The following is a 15,163-nucleotide window of genomic DNA, read 5'->3' on the forward strand; positions in this document are numbered from 1 at the left end:
GATAACTTTTTGGGGTTCAAATGTAATGATGTCATAAAAAATTTCTTTATACTTCTGAAATTACAGTGTCTGTAGGTATTCTGGTCCATTCACAGCCTTTTTTTCTTAAAGTTTAAAACCTTCACCGCTACGGTGAAAAGGAGTTATTTTGCGATTTTAACGCAGCCTGAGTACCAAACAGATTGATACTAATTCTGTAGAGACAGAACCGCGCCAAGGACGTCCCAGGGATCAAATCAAACTTATTTCCAAGGGGTTGTCTGTCAAACATGACTCCATTCTAAGATCATATATGCTACCACTCTGCAATCCTTGAAACAAATCCATTTGCTTTCACAACTTGAGCTCTCTCTATCTGACATCATAATCACCGGGCAACCTCAATTGGTTCTGATGAAAGAACCCTTACAAAGTCCAAAGCCTGGTCTTGCATATTGTTTTTCTTTAAAGAAGACAAGATTCCTAGTCTAAACTCATCCATAAATAAAAAGGCTATATGAATTCCTAATAATTCAGCTAAGTTATCACAAGGCCCTTTTTGGTTTTACTTACTTCTTCGGACTTAAAAGCATAAAGCTCATTATTGCTTTCAAAGGGGTCAATTGGTCTGCACACATAGCCAAATACTGTTTTATCATCTGGATCTTGAGTAGTGAATAATATTGTACTGATTTCACGCAAATGCTCTTTAACCTACAAAAATATAGCCAAAGAAAAAGTTGAAGCACATCTAGAAGATGATTTCTAAGATATCCAAGAGGACACCTCTATAGAGAACCTAACTATGATCTTCTGATCATTGTGTGATATAATTCAAATAAGCAAGTTTGCAGCACAAATTCTGACAAAGTAGATAGACTTTAAAAAATTGAGATTGGATTTGAGGACTGGTTTAAATTCTCTAGATAAAATTTATACAATATTATGATAAATAAATTCTAAACTCTGTTCTCTTACTCTGGATACCTTTTGCTTTGTCCAGACAAAATTCCTGGAAATACATAGTTCACAATATGGCATCTGCCCTCCTGCCTTAAGACCTGCCGTCCTTGCCTACAAAGATGAATTTCAATAACAGCAACATTTAGCAATCACAGATTAATTTATGCATGAAAAGTTTGCAGCCCTTGCCAAATTTATATTCATGCATGTGATAAATAAACCACATGTTCTGCTCCCAAACATAAATGTTACAGGGAAGAAAGAAAAGCTTTAAACGATCTTAAGAAGGATCAATCTAGAGTCATAATGAAAGCTGATAAGGGAAACTGCTTTGTCGTCATGGACAGATCAGACTACGACAACAAAATGGAGACTTTGCTCAATGACAGATCCACCTATGAGCTAGTTTCCACATCACCTTTCCGCCGGATTGAACGCGAATTGAATGCCATGTTACTCTCCTTAAAGAGACAAAAAAAGATTGATGACCCAACCTATCGTAAACTTCACTCAACCGACGGCACACCACCAGCGATCCGCGGCTCAGTTAAACACCACAAAGAAGGGAACCCACTGAGACCCATTGTCACCTGTATTGGCTCAGCCCTCTACAACACGTCCAAGTTTCTAACGGATATTCTATCTCCAATTCAAAATCGTAACGGATACTCTGTTGCCAATTCCTTACAGTTTTCCAAAGAAATATCTGACATCAAGATCGACGAGAACAAAGTCTTGGTTTCCTTCGATGTTGTATCACTGTTCACCGCGATCCCTGTTGACAAAGCATGTGATTACATCAAGATCAAACTGGAACAGGATGCCTCTCTTCCATCCAGAACAAATTTGGACATCAATGACATAATATCACTCCTCCAATTTACCCTGTCCAACAACTATTTTATGTTCAATGACAGAGTCTATAAACAAGTACACGGATGCGCTATGGGCAGTCCAGTCAGCCCTGTAGTGGCCAATCTCTGTATGGAAGAGATCGAGGAAAGTGCGATTAACAGTTCATCCGTCCCTCCTAAAATCTGGAAACGTTATCATGGTCGATGATAGCTTCTGCATCATCAAAAAAGACAATGTGCCAGCTTTCCATGACACATTAAATTCAATTGACGCCAACATCTCTTTCACCATCGAAATTGAAAGTGACAATAAGATCTCCTTTCTCGACACTTTGGTCACCCGTAGAAATGGCACCATCGCTGTCGATGTTTACAGAAAGCCTACGCACACGGACAGATATCTAGACTACAATGCTCACCATGATAATAAACACAAGGCCAGCACAGCAGCAACTCTTCTACACAGAGCCCTAAAGCTACCCAACTCCTCCGAAGGAAAAGAACGAGAACTAAATCGAGTTTATTCAGCACTTGAATCCAATGGTTATCCATCGAATTTCATTAAAAACATCTAGGCCAAAAAAACCCGACGCTCAACAGTGTTGTCCCCGGAGGAACTTGTTGGCACATTTTTCAAGATGGTCGAGGCGTCCGAATCACGCAAGTCGTTCGCCTCTCTTCCATACATTAAAGGCGTAACAGAACCTCTGACTCGTGTCCTCAAAAAACACGACATCACAGTGGTGAACAAACCACTCAACAACAGTTCCCGGCTCCAAAATTTCGACCATCGTTGGAATCGCAAACAAATGTTGTTTATAAAATTCCTTGTGGTGACTGTTCATGGTGTTATATTGGTGAGACTGGCAGGGCCTTCAACACAAGAAAGAAAGAACACCTCAGAAATGTGAAAACCGCGGCAAAAGGCTCAAGAATTTCCAATCACGTCTGGGCCAATAGTCACGCAATAGACTTTGATAATGCATCTATTATTGACAAAGGCAGTTTTAGAACAAGAAAAACACTAGAAGCGTGGCATTCCAAGTTAACTCCCAATGCGGACAACAATTCCTGTCCTTTGCCCGGACAATACAACATTCTTTTTAACAAACATTCTTAGTTATCAGCATTTTTAATTTTTTACTTTGTACTTCACACCTAGTATTTCTTACCTTTTTATCATTTTACCCGTTGAAGGCTGTAGCGCAAACGGCCGAAAGCTCGTATTTTAAAAGTTTTAGCCAGAGATCGTTTTTTAAATTTTATAAATGTTACAGGTACATAAAGCCAGGTATGTGTGAGCCCCTAATGTTTACATTAACATATTGAATTTGATTGTTTTTGCAAAGTCCAAAATATAGGTGTGTTGTGGTCTCAGTGCCACCTTAATTCTGCAACAATGTAATGCATTTAAGATGGTTCTGAACATACTTCACTGATTGTTTTAAAACTTCAGTTACAATGCAGTTTTGAGTTTAGCAATTTTGCCTCAACCACTTAACATAATTAATATTACTATAATCGCTCCAGTGATTATAGAGATGTACACCCTCTGATTGGTAGAGGATTGCATCATGTCTTCTTTTAGGTGATTATAGCAGGAGCACTAAATTTCAAAATGACTGCCTCAGGTTTTATCAGTGTTACAGAGGAAGCGCACAAACGATGCTAGTAATTAAGTTTGGAGTAACACTTTTTAAAATAAAGACATGAAGTTTTTGCCAAGTGAATTTAATGAACCTATCAAATCCTAGTGGGAACTGACTCTATTTCAATATGAGTAATCAAAACAATTGAAACAGAATGGGTTCAACATCAAAACAAACATTTACAAGAGATTTCAAATGCATTTACAGGCAATTGTACTAAAACAATTATTCACCTTACACTCAGTGAATATTGTACAATGATACTCTCCTAACCTTCTGCAAATACTTGTTGAATATTAACAAAACAGCAACATGTGAAGGGAGTTTAAAGGTAACTTTGAACAAGGACTGAACCTTGATATGCTGATTGCAATTAAATATTAGAAAATTGGCATTACCATTCTTTTCTTAAAAGTTGCAGGTGCATAAATGTAAAATTAGACATGTGTCTTGCTAGCTGTAGTCTTCCCATCACATCATCATTAATTATCATGAGAAAATTGATGGGCATGTGTGTGATATAATTCTTTAAAGAGATTAGGTATGAAAAAGTATTGAAAGACCGACCCATAAAAGAATCAATTATGAAACCATTTTTAACAATTTAGCTTGTATAACAATATGTTGACATGTTCAACATTACAGCTTTGGGATCCAACATGTGATCATCAGCTGTCTGTAAATAATAAGGTCTTAAGTTTGATCCAAGTACTAAATTTAACACAATTCATGTTACAGTCTAGCCCAGTAATTTGATTAGCTTGTAAAATGTGAGTGAAATTAACAGTCAAATCACCCATGAACTAACTTGCCCACACCAACCCACCCACATGTAAAATTACTTTTCTATTTCCCTTGAAATAGTGTTTATTCTGGCAAAGATCCTTCTCATATCCATTTCATAAATAATATTCACAGATATTACCAAACCAAAGTGTTCAGCAACTGGCATACCATTACATATGAACACTTAGATGCTGAGATCTAAATCCCCGAACAATTGCTTTGATTCTTTGGCCAAATTATGTAACACAACAAACAAAACAACACAAAAGTGTAACATGTAAATAAAATAAAAGCTATCCTACTGAAGAAATATAGAATTCTGCAGTGTAATAAGTGTCCCAAAGGTGTTGGAAAGCGTCCATAGCATCTAAATGTTTGAATGTGATGGTAATTACCAGCTGCCAAAAACATCAAAACTAAACTGAAACAAGTCTAAATCTGTAATGAGCTTATTGAAGTGATTTTATGCATGAGCAAGTTGGTCAACAAACTCATCCCTGGGGGTGAGTTGGTTGAATTCTAATCAAAGAGCTAATCAGTTTAACATGTCAGGGGTGTATTACCTTATCTTTCAAGAAAGCCTCCACTTGTAGCGGTGAATTTGTGACCTCTATAGTTCCTAAGAACTTTGAGATGAATAAATCTAATTTACTTCAAAATTACATAACTCTTTTTTGAGGAATCTTGATCAGATTATAATTATACTAGATCCATGATTACCATCACAAATATGAAACAAGGTTTTACACTATATCTAAGGAAAAACTATAACATTTATCATAAAATCAAATAGTTTGAGAAGTAAGGGTAGTTTGGTGCAGTATGTGTAGTCTAGTGTAGTTTGGTGCAGTAAGTGTAGCAGGTGTAGTTCGGTGTAGTTTGGTGTAGTAGGTTTAGAGGGTAAGTTTCTGAAGACTGTGGTGCTGTGTCAGTGGGAGAGTATAGCAAGGTAATTTGTTATTATCAACTGAGTTGATAAAATAAATTGGCCAATGTTAAGAGTTTCAAAGCTGACATTTGGAGCAGTAGCCCTTCATCAGAGTGAGTAAAGGAATTGTGGGTTGTGTGTGTGTGTTTATATGCAGAAAATGGAGCTATGCCATTGTTGGGAACATGGTAATGAGAAAAACAAGAATAAATTGGCTTGATGAAAAGCATTTGTTGATAAACTTTTATTCTAAAGTTTTGCAGCTTTCCAAACTACCTAGATGTAGGGAAAGGCAGATATTACCAAACCAGAACATTAGTAAAGTGGAGCAAATGGTCAACAGTGCAATATTAGCAGAGGAGAGAAAATGCCAGAAAAATATACTAGAGGGGGGAGGAACAGGGATTTATTGAGATCTGATACAATGGACATTTATCTGGCCAAACATTGGTGTCCCAGCAAACAATTGGTTTGACTGAACAACTTGACCAGCACCAGCTGGAAATTATTTTGAGCTTTACATATGATTTGAGAGCTTTGCCTCTGTGCTACTTTTATGGGGTAACTCAGCAATTTTTAATTTACATTATTGGTAAGTAATCACTTGAGTTTTCCTGTGCTATTTGGAACAAATTTTTGAGAACTGGTAAATTTTAGAAAATTCAATATTCAATGTGTATATTTATACTACACTCCAATTCGAATCACGTGATTATACCTGCACAAAGTACTTTACTTTATTGGAAGTCATCCACAGTTTACTCACCATAGACTTATATAGCAGATAATAAACCAAATGCTTTCAATCTATGTTATAGAGCAGTTATTTAATTCATGAGGAGAGATATAATGATATCAAGAAAATAACAATAATAATGATAATGATAATAGGTTTAATGGTGATAATAAAAAGGATAATTAAAATTATACGGATCAAACCTGGCATCTGAAAAGGAAGTCTGGTTGAACCACTAGCTTCTCAAGTGAAGATAAGCTCATTTCCTTAATCTTAGTAATGGCTGAAAAAAGAGGAAATCCAGGTTTTTAAAAGTAACATAAATGGACAACACAAAGGAGGAACATTTAAACTTTGTGCTGGCAACAAAGCATACCTAGTAATTTTACAATTTTATCTTGGAATCAATCAGCAAAAAGGTGACAAAAGAATAGGACTGCAGTCCTATTATCAGAGTTGCTAGGTCATATCACCCTAAGAAGGTGCTTATGACTCTTTGTGTTGGAGAACTGTCTTTCAAATCCAATAGATGGCAATGATTATTGGGTTTCTTCTTTAAATTTTTCTTAGTATAAAACTTTCTTTTTCTTTAAGCTAACAGAAAGAATTAAGCTGAATAACAAAGCGTAAATTGTGTTGTAATTTACTCTTATCATAGACAGACTATTAATGAAAGTACTTCCGGGTTTCTGGCTCCGATGGCCATAAATAAAAGAAACAGTCATTACAGAATGTCGAGTTACAACTAAATAAACCATTGATGCTCTTCAAACAATGAAAAATATCATGATCAGTCCTCAGTTCTAATAGTACCAACTAGGAGTGGTGACTTACAGATTCCTTTGCTTTATAAAGGTCTTCCAAAGCAAATAGAGTGAATTGCTACCTCCTGTTAGCTCTTGGATAAGTTTCTAAGCTGCGTAGAAAAAAAAAAACAGTTTTTTAATACTTCAGCCGATCAAGTTCAAAAATTTAAATACTTAAGCAACAAAACACATTTTTCCGGGCTCAGTAACCTGATAACACATTCACTTGGAAACTGAATTAACAAATTAGACGTTATGTTATACTACGATAAGAACAGGGCAGATCAAGTTCTTCAGTGCGCATGACGTTTAACAGACACCACTGCACTGTGGGCTCGTTTACGAGTAGTGCTAACCAAGTAGGCGGATAAGAGGTTAGGAAAATTTGAAAAATGAAAGGTCCCGAAGTATTTCTGTCGGTAATCTAACAAGAGTTATTCTAGTTCAAAATTGTCATGCCGCGGTTCCCTTTAGGGTTTTTTTTTGTCATCACATCGAGTAAAACGCGGCTTGGAGGTAGACATGTCATCCTGGTGAGTACCCTCTGTTTCAGACAGCGTGACCCCCCCCCCCCCCCTTTAAAAAATCCTGGCGACGCCCCAGGCGCAGGCCGCGATCCTTTACGACATAACCTTTCTCAGTAAAGTTCCAGCTGCTCGGACTAAATCTGCCAGTGCTGTAACGAATTGAATTTTACACTTGACATGAAGGGTTTCATAAAGTCTTGTGGTGCTCTCCGTCACCAGTGTTAGTAGTTGTGTAAATTAGGGATGCCTGTTTGCTTCAACGTGTGTGGAAATCCATTCACAGTCATAGACTTAAGGGCTGGATGGAGAGCAGGTGGGTGCCTGCCTTCTTGCAAACGCTCATAATTTGAAAATTATGAACGCTCGGAGAAAAACCCGAATTCAAATTTGTTAGATCTTGTTCAACGTGTGTATTGAAAATCCAGTATATGATTTACAATTTTTCAACAATTTTTTCAACAAAAAACGACTATAGTAACTACCAAGGCCAAATCTTCCCTTTTTTTTTCTTAAGAAACGATTCTTTCAGTGCGTGACCATTGCGAGTTGACGCGAGCAATGTTGTCTTTACTTTCATCCACAACGGCAAATTGGCCAATCAGATCGCGTAATTTTTGACAGTGGTGAAATAAGTCTACAGTTATCGATATTCCCAAAACGGCCGCCCCTGCCACCGCTCAGGTTAATTAAGGCCTTGGTCACCCTGTCTTTAACCCATATTTTCACAAAATTGAGAATAACTTAGCTATTTTGCGAGGGATTTTTCTCATACTTGGCAGAAATGTGTATCACTACCATCTCTCTCTCGGACTGAATTGTGACAGCGTAATATGATACTCTCAACAGCCAAAAACAGTTAATTTAGGCGCCAAATTCGTCGGTTGCTTTCTTGAGCAAATTCCCACCACTAAACATAAGGCAAATCAAAATGCAGTTATCGCTATGAATATTTGAGACGTTTTTCATTGTTTCACCACTTGGAATGGCTGCCAAAAAAAAGAGAGATGTGCTAGGCAGATTAAATCAAGTTTTGTCTCTGCGAAGCTGCTTCCTCTATCATGGTTTTCGCCCGAAAACATCTTAGCCTTTACCTGGTTCCAACCGTTATCAACGAAAGTAATCCCACAGGTTCCTATTTATTTGGAAGAAAGACAAATTAAAACTTTTTAAGAGGTGGGAATTTTGAAAACTCGCAGTCACGTAATTCAACCTAGTGTCCGCCATTTTGACACGCGAGTCACGCGAATGTTCAGAAGCAATAATTTAACGGCTGATACACTACCAAATACTAATATTGGAGCAATCTCAGAAGTAATACAGGCAAACTTTGTATATTTTTGATGAAATTTATTTCTTTTTCTCGTTTTCTGAGGTCGATTGCATCTCTGTAAATCCAGGGTTAGATCGCCTTTGACAGTTTTAATAAAACACAATTGCAAATTTGGGCGGTAAGAATAAAGAATGTTTGTAATTTTATCCCAAGTAGTATCATATAACGAGACGAATTACAATTTTGGCGCAAAACTTGAAAGTTATCGCACTGATTCCTTGAAAGTCTTCAAGGTTTTGTTCCCTAACAAAGGTACTACTCGATAACGAGCTAAGTGTATTCGTGTGAAACGAAAATGACTGTCATTTTTAATTGTGGATTTGCAAGAGTTGCTGTAAAGGAGAGCTTTCGTAAGGTTGGAACTGCTTCGGTTGAAACTAACCCTGGTGAAAAGTGGAAGAACTATCTTGCAGCGTTCGAGGGTGACAGTCAGGAAGTCTTTGCGGTCGAACGTTCCACCTACGTCAAGAAATCCAAAGCAATATACAGCTCTTTCCGAAAGATGAACTCAAAAGCCAGGGCCCAGTACCAAGACACGTTTTCAATGGTAAACTGGAAAGCTCTTAATACAGCGCAGAAGAAACAGCACACACTGTCAAATTGTGGAGGTTGTCAAGTGCACTATTATGCCATCTATAATTTTTTCCCTAGTGGAGAAATTTTCAAAACCCGAAAACTTTTAAAAGAGGCCCTTATTGAAAGTGGGGTGACACAAAGTAAAGTGAAACCAACGCAAAAAGCCATTAAAACTGCTGTAAAACACATTTATTCAAAAGTGAATGGCCACTTTGAGAAAATATTTAAAATAAGCTTTGCTGAAGCACAAACAAAAGTGAAGGAACTTCAGCTCCAAAAAAAGAAAGACACAATTGAGAAAAAGCGGCAGCGTCGAGGGAGAGCACGCCAAGAAAAAAATAAAATCCAATGCTAATGTCTAGTCCATCTGGAGGAGGAGAAATGTTTCTAGTTACTTTGCAGTAATTTGCATGCCAAACAATGAGATCAACAATCTTCACCTTTACTTGTGTTGCAATCTAGCATTTATTTAAGCACACTCTCTATAATATATTTGCCTTCATTTTCCAGTTTTTTAAAAGGAATGCAAGTACCAAATAATCCACTGTAAACTTAATCAATCATACTGAACTTCTTCCAACCAATGGAGATAATATAATACTGGGAGAAGGATCCTATGGTCGATGCCTTCTGAAACAGTACACACGATTTGATATAAAGGTTGTGGAAAAACAGTGTCTGATGCAGGAAACCACAGAGATAATAAAGGAGGCTCACATTATGCAGGCACTCGCACATAAAAATATCCCAACCATAATAGGTGTGCAGCTTCAAAAGCAGCCCATTTCCTTAATAATGGAGTTTAAAGGGGAAGACAATACATCTGTAACAATAAGCAAACTATTGTCTTGTCAGAAAAACAGTGCAACAATACAGAATGTGCAAAGCTCACTCATAACAAATGACTGGTTAATTATTTCACATGATTTGACTGAAGCCCTTTCACATATTAACACAAAAGGCTTTCTTCACTGTGATTTGAAGGCTAATAATTTTCTTGTGAGTAACAAACATGGCTACATCATCGATTTTGGAAAAGCATGTGACAGCTCCTTTCCTCCTGCAAAGAATTAATGAAGCCAGTGATATTTTTTCCCTTGGTAAAATTCTGTTCAAAGTAGGTGTTAAGCAAAACATTCCACTTTTGGTATCCATGGCTCAAGAATGTTTGGATGCCAGCCCTGTAAGAAGACCAACAACAACAGGCATTATGGCAACACTGGCTTCCATAATATCTCACTGAATACTATAAGCTTAAGCAGGGGTTTCACGGGCCTGACACTGAGCAAATTGCCTGGCTGGGAACATAATTTTTCCTGCATGTTGTGACTGACATAAATCAGAATCAAAACATATTTTGCCTGCTTCCTTGTACATTTCCCATCACCTCAAAATCTTAATGAAACCTCTGCTTAAGAAAGTAATAATTAACACTCTAATCAGGTAAAGTGACCCTAGCCATGTCATGGCAGGAGTCTTTTTATTGGGCTTTGCAAGGTTAAAATTACAATGTATATACATGTCTTTAGCAAGTTTATGTGTGCTCTTGGTCTAAACTAATTTTGTACTTCTGCTTTACGAATTGTGAATGAATGTTAGAGGGACATTTTTCATAATGCACAAATGAGGTGCTCTAGGGTCCATCAGGTACAAATTACTTCATAGGTCATACTCATGTCTATAATTTTACATCGCTGCTAGATAACATACATGTACCGATTTATTTCCCAATTATTCCTGTCAATTATTGATCTATGAAATTGAATTTAGGCAAGCAACTGGCAGATCAAACTTAAAATTAAAAACCATAGCCTTCTAACAGGAATATTGACTTGGAAGAGCAACAAAAAAAAAGCAAGAAATACAATTTTAAAATTTTCCTTTCTGACTTTGTAACAAGGGCAACCTATCCTGCTCTTAAGATGGCACATCTTTTATGAGTTAAGGGCTGAGAAGATGACACATCTTACACCAGTTTGTGTTTGCTCTTGTCACAAAAAAAACAGTGCCCCACTTGGGGCAAGAGTAAGCACTGGTAATTAATCATGTCTTATCAACAAAGAGAGAAGGCTATGGTCAGAATCATATGCATGTATCAGAACTTTTGTGATGCATTTGAATTAAAAGATACTCCTCTGGTGTAGTGGGTAGAATAATAATAATAATAATAAATAAGATCTTTTGACAGGGAGCCCACGTCACAAAGTGTGGTTTTCAGTGAGGCCCTGCATAAATCTAACGTAAGGATAACAGAAAATATAAATATGGTTATCAAGAAAAGGATAAAAGGGTATAATCAATAGAAGAGACTACATGTTTTTAACAAGACGTCTAAAAACTGAAAAATCGGAAATGTTCCTAATGCCGTCTGGGAGAGCGTTCCAGTCATCTACTGCATGACAAACAAACCGATGCTGACCCCATGTACGCTTTGATTGTGGTTTACAAATGTTGTTATTAAAACGAGTGTTATAATCATGCATGTCTTTAAAATGATTAAAATTAAAATTCCAATCAATTAGTCCATTCAAGGACTTAAAAACCAAAAATAGACGATGAGATCTTCGCCTTTTTTCCAATGTATCCCAACCAAGTAGATCAAGAGCTTCTGTTGCTGATGAATGCTTTGGCATATCTAAAATTAATTTAGCTGCTTTATTCTGGAGTAATTGGATCTTGTTCATCAGAGTGGTGTTGGATTTATCCCCCCAAGTCACATCAGCATAATCAAGGATTGGCAGCACCATGGCTTTTACAAAGAGTTCCCTTGTATTTCTTGGCAGAAGATGTTTTATTCTCTGTAAAACGCCAAGCCTCTGAGACACTTTGGTCTTAATGTAATCCACATGATCAGTCCAAGACAGATTCTCATTGATAATTACGCCCAGATACTTGAACGAATTGACTCTGTCTAACTCCTTCTCCTTGATTGTTAATGTGAATTCTTCTAAGGTGTTAAGTTTCCTTGGACCGCCAATGAGCATGAATTTAGACTTCGAGATATTTAGTGTAAGTTTATGCTCGTAGGGCCACTGAGCTAGCCTGTCCAGATCCTGATTCAACATGGTCTGTAGGTCACGGGCTGATTGAGAAGAGCAGTAGATAGCAGTGTCATCAGCGAATAAGGTGACCGTAGTGTTCCGAAGGACCTCGGGTAGATCGTTGATGTAAATGGCAAATAGTAATGGACCGAGAATAGACCCCTGAGGAACACCAACGGAAACCTTCCGCGCAGGAGAAGAGGCTTGACCAATCACAGTCTTCTGGTAACGAGAGGATAGGTAGGGATGGAACCACTCAAGATTCTTGCTGCGTAATCCTAGAGATTTGAGCTTCCCGAGTAAAATGACATGGTCAACGGTGTCGAAGGCCTTCTTCAGATCAATAAAAACTACACCATTTACTAAACCTTTATCCATATTACTTAGCACTTCATCGGTAAACTGCGTTAGAGCTAAAGCGGTAGATCTTGCACGTCTAAAGCCAAACTGGTTCACAGCAAGCAGATTGTTGGAGTCAAGGTAGCCGTAAAGTTGAGAATGAACAGCTCTCTCAATTACTTTACTGACCGTGGGCAGGACAGAAATGGGACGATAGTTATCTTTATCGGACTTATCACCTTCTTTGAAAAGAGCAGTCACTTTCGCACATTTCCAAGATGATGGGAATTGACCCTTCTCAAAAGAGAGGTTTATGATATCCCGCAGAGGTGAAGCAAGTACATTTGCTGCATCACGGAGTAAACGTGCACTAATGCTGTCTAGTCCTACCGCTTTATTGGTTTTCATTAGGCGCAGCTGCTTTTCAACAAAGGCTGACGTCACATACTTGAGAGAGAACGATAAGGTAGGAACTGCATCGTACTGAGTCGGTTTTAAACCACGAAAGGCCTTTGCAAGGCTCTTGCCGATGCTTGAAAAGTGATTGTTTAGAGTTTCTGCAATGCCTTTGGGGTCAGTCTGCAATTTTCCATGACCAAAAACTGCATTAATTTCATTGTGGTTAGAGGGAAGTGTCTCTTTAATTGCTTTCCACATCTTGGAGCTGTCACCTTTAGCATCTTCTATCAGTCGACAATAATATTTCGATTTCAGCTTCTTTTCCTCGCTATTCGCACAGTTCCTCAATTTTCGGTACATTTGCCAGTGGTACTGCGAGTTCTTACACTTCTGAGCCTGTTTCCAGTGGTAATCTCGATCACTCCGAATTTCGAGGAGTTTGTTCGTAACCCACGGTGTCTTTGTCCCCTTCACACGCTTTGATTTTATCGGAGCGTGGTCGTTTGCAATGCTATTGAAAAGACCTTCCCAAAGGAACACGGCATCATCAACATCATTAGCACTTTCGATTATGCTCCAAGGTAAGTTGCTGAGATCACGCAAGAATGCTTCTTTGTTGTAGCTTTTAAAACAACGATACTCGAGCAACTTTGGTGGAAGTTTCTTTACACCTCCCTTGATAGTACAGAACACAATGCTATGATCGCTGATAGCTCTTTGGTTTGAGCGACATCCTTTAGAACAAATAGCACACGGATCTTTCACCGGACCGGGGTTGGAGCTCACATCCCCGGCTAAGAGCAGTAAGTACGAGGCAGAAAGACTGACGTTAGCCAAGTAAATCGAAGCTTGAAGTTTCCAAGATGGCGACGAGGCAACACGTGTTGAGCGTCTTGGTAGACCAGAGTTTCGTCCAGGAAAGCTGGCAGAGTTTAAATTAAGGGCCAGAAACAAGTTTCCATCATCAAAAAGCCTTTCGGGTACAGATGAGATGTTTAGAGATGTTGCAAATAACAATACTAGGACAAGAGACGCGCTACACCGAGAGAGCCAACCGATCGCCATTGGAACTCAGTCCGTACTTTTTCAAAAATATTTACATTCAAATAGACACATATATCAATTACAAGTCCATCATTGACAATGATTGTTGCAATTATTACCGGTTAAAACTTAAAAACCATTGCATTGTATTTGCAGTGAAATCAATGAACATGTTGAGAGCGGTGTTTAGAAGTCTTCGTAGGTTCAAAAGGGTTCTCTTTGGCTTTAAGATAGCGATATCATAACATTTTTTGAGGAAATGAAGATAGCAAAGAAAATGTTATTACCTTCTTTTGATGTCTTCCTCTAGATTGTCGGATTCACCAACGAAGATGAAAAAAACCAATGCAAAGCCGACACTTCAAAATGGCGGATGCCGTTCACGAACTACGCGATCTTGATTCCAAGTAACTATGGTTACTCGTGCAGTCCACGCGAATTCCGCTAACCTTGCTGGGGGGGCACTGGAGGCGAAAATTATTTTTGACCCAGGCCTTAATTAACCTGAGCGAGCAAAATCATACTTACGAGCACTACGAGCACAGGAAAAAGCGCAAAATTTGTCGGTGGCTTCGCGATATGAAGGACACGAAACTCAGTGGAAGGAAGCATTAACCTCTATGTTTGGGCACTTAGTTAACACGCGCAGTAATTTAAATTTTAAGTTTAAGTTTCGAAAATGAACTGATTCTGTTTGACACTTTAACTTAATTGCGAAAAACATGTTTTAGATCAGCTGTACATACTATATGTTGTGCTTATCATTACAAACTAAAATTTCTTCGCTTCTTAGTGGGTGGTTATCATGTTAGATCACTTTGGTACAAGCCTAATAGCTTTTGTTGAGGTCTTTAGTTTTACGTCTGATTTGATCTCAAGGTTAACTTGCAGAGCTGCTATCTTATTAAGTTTTGCTTCCTCACAAGACCAACCTCAACTACTCTTGGGTACACAGTTAGCTCCGGGGACTGTGACGTCTCTTGCGTTAGGGAAACATAGCAACAGTTGCCGAGCTAGAGCGCTGCTGGACTTTTCAAGGCACTAACTAAAAGTTCCTGTGCGTCACCCATCGCATATAACGTTCTTTGACTGAAGGAAAGTGCCAATGATAAATTAATAAGTCTGAAAGTAAGATGAAAATTAATTTCTTTGTTGTGATCGCAGAGAATCTAGAATATCTTACAAGGATCTAAAGGCAAACAACTA

The sequence above is a fragment of the Pocillopora damicornis genome, chromosome 3 (assembly GCF_964200805.1).
Source record: "Pocillopora damicornis chromosome 3, jaPocDami1.2, whole genome shotgun sequence".
NCBI lineage: Eukaryota > Metazoa > Cnidaria > Anthozoa > Scleractinia > Pocilloporidae > Pocillopora > Pocillopora damicornis.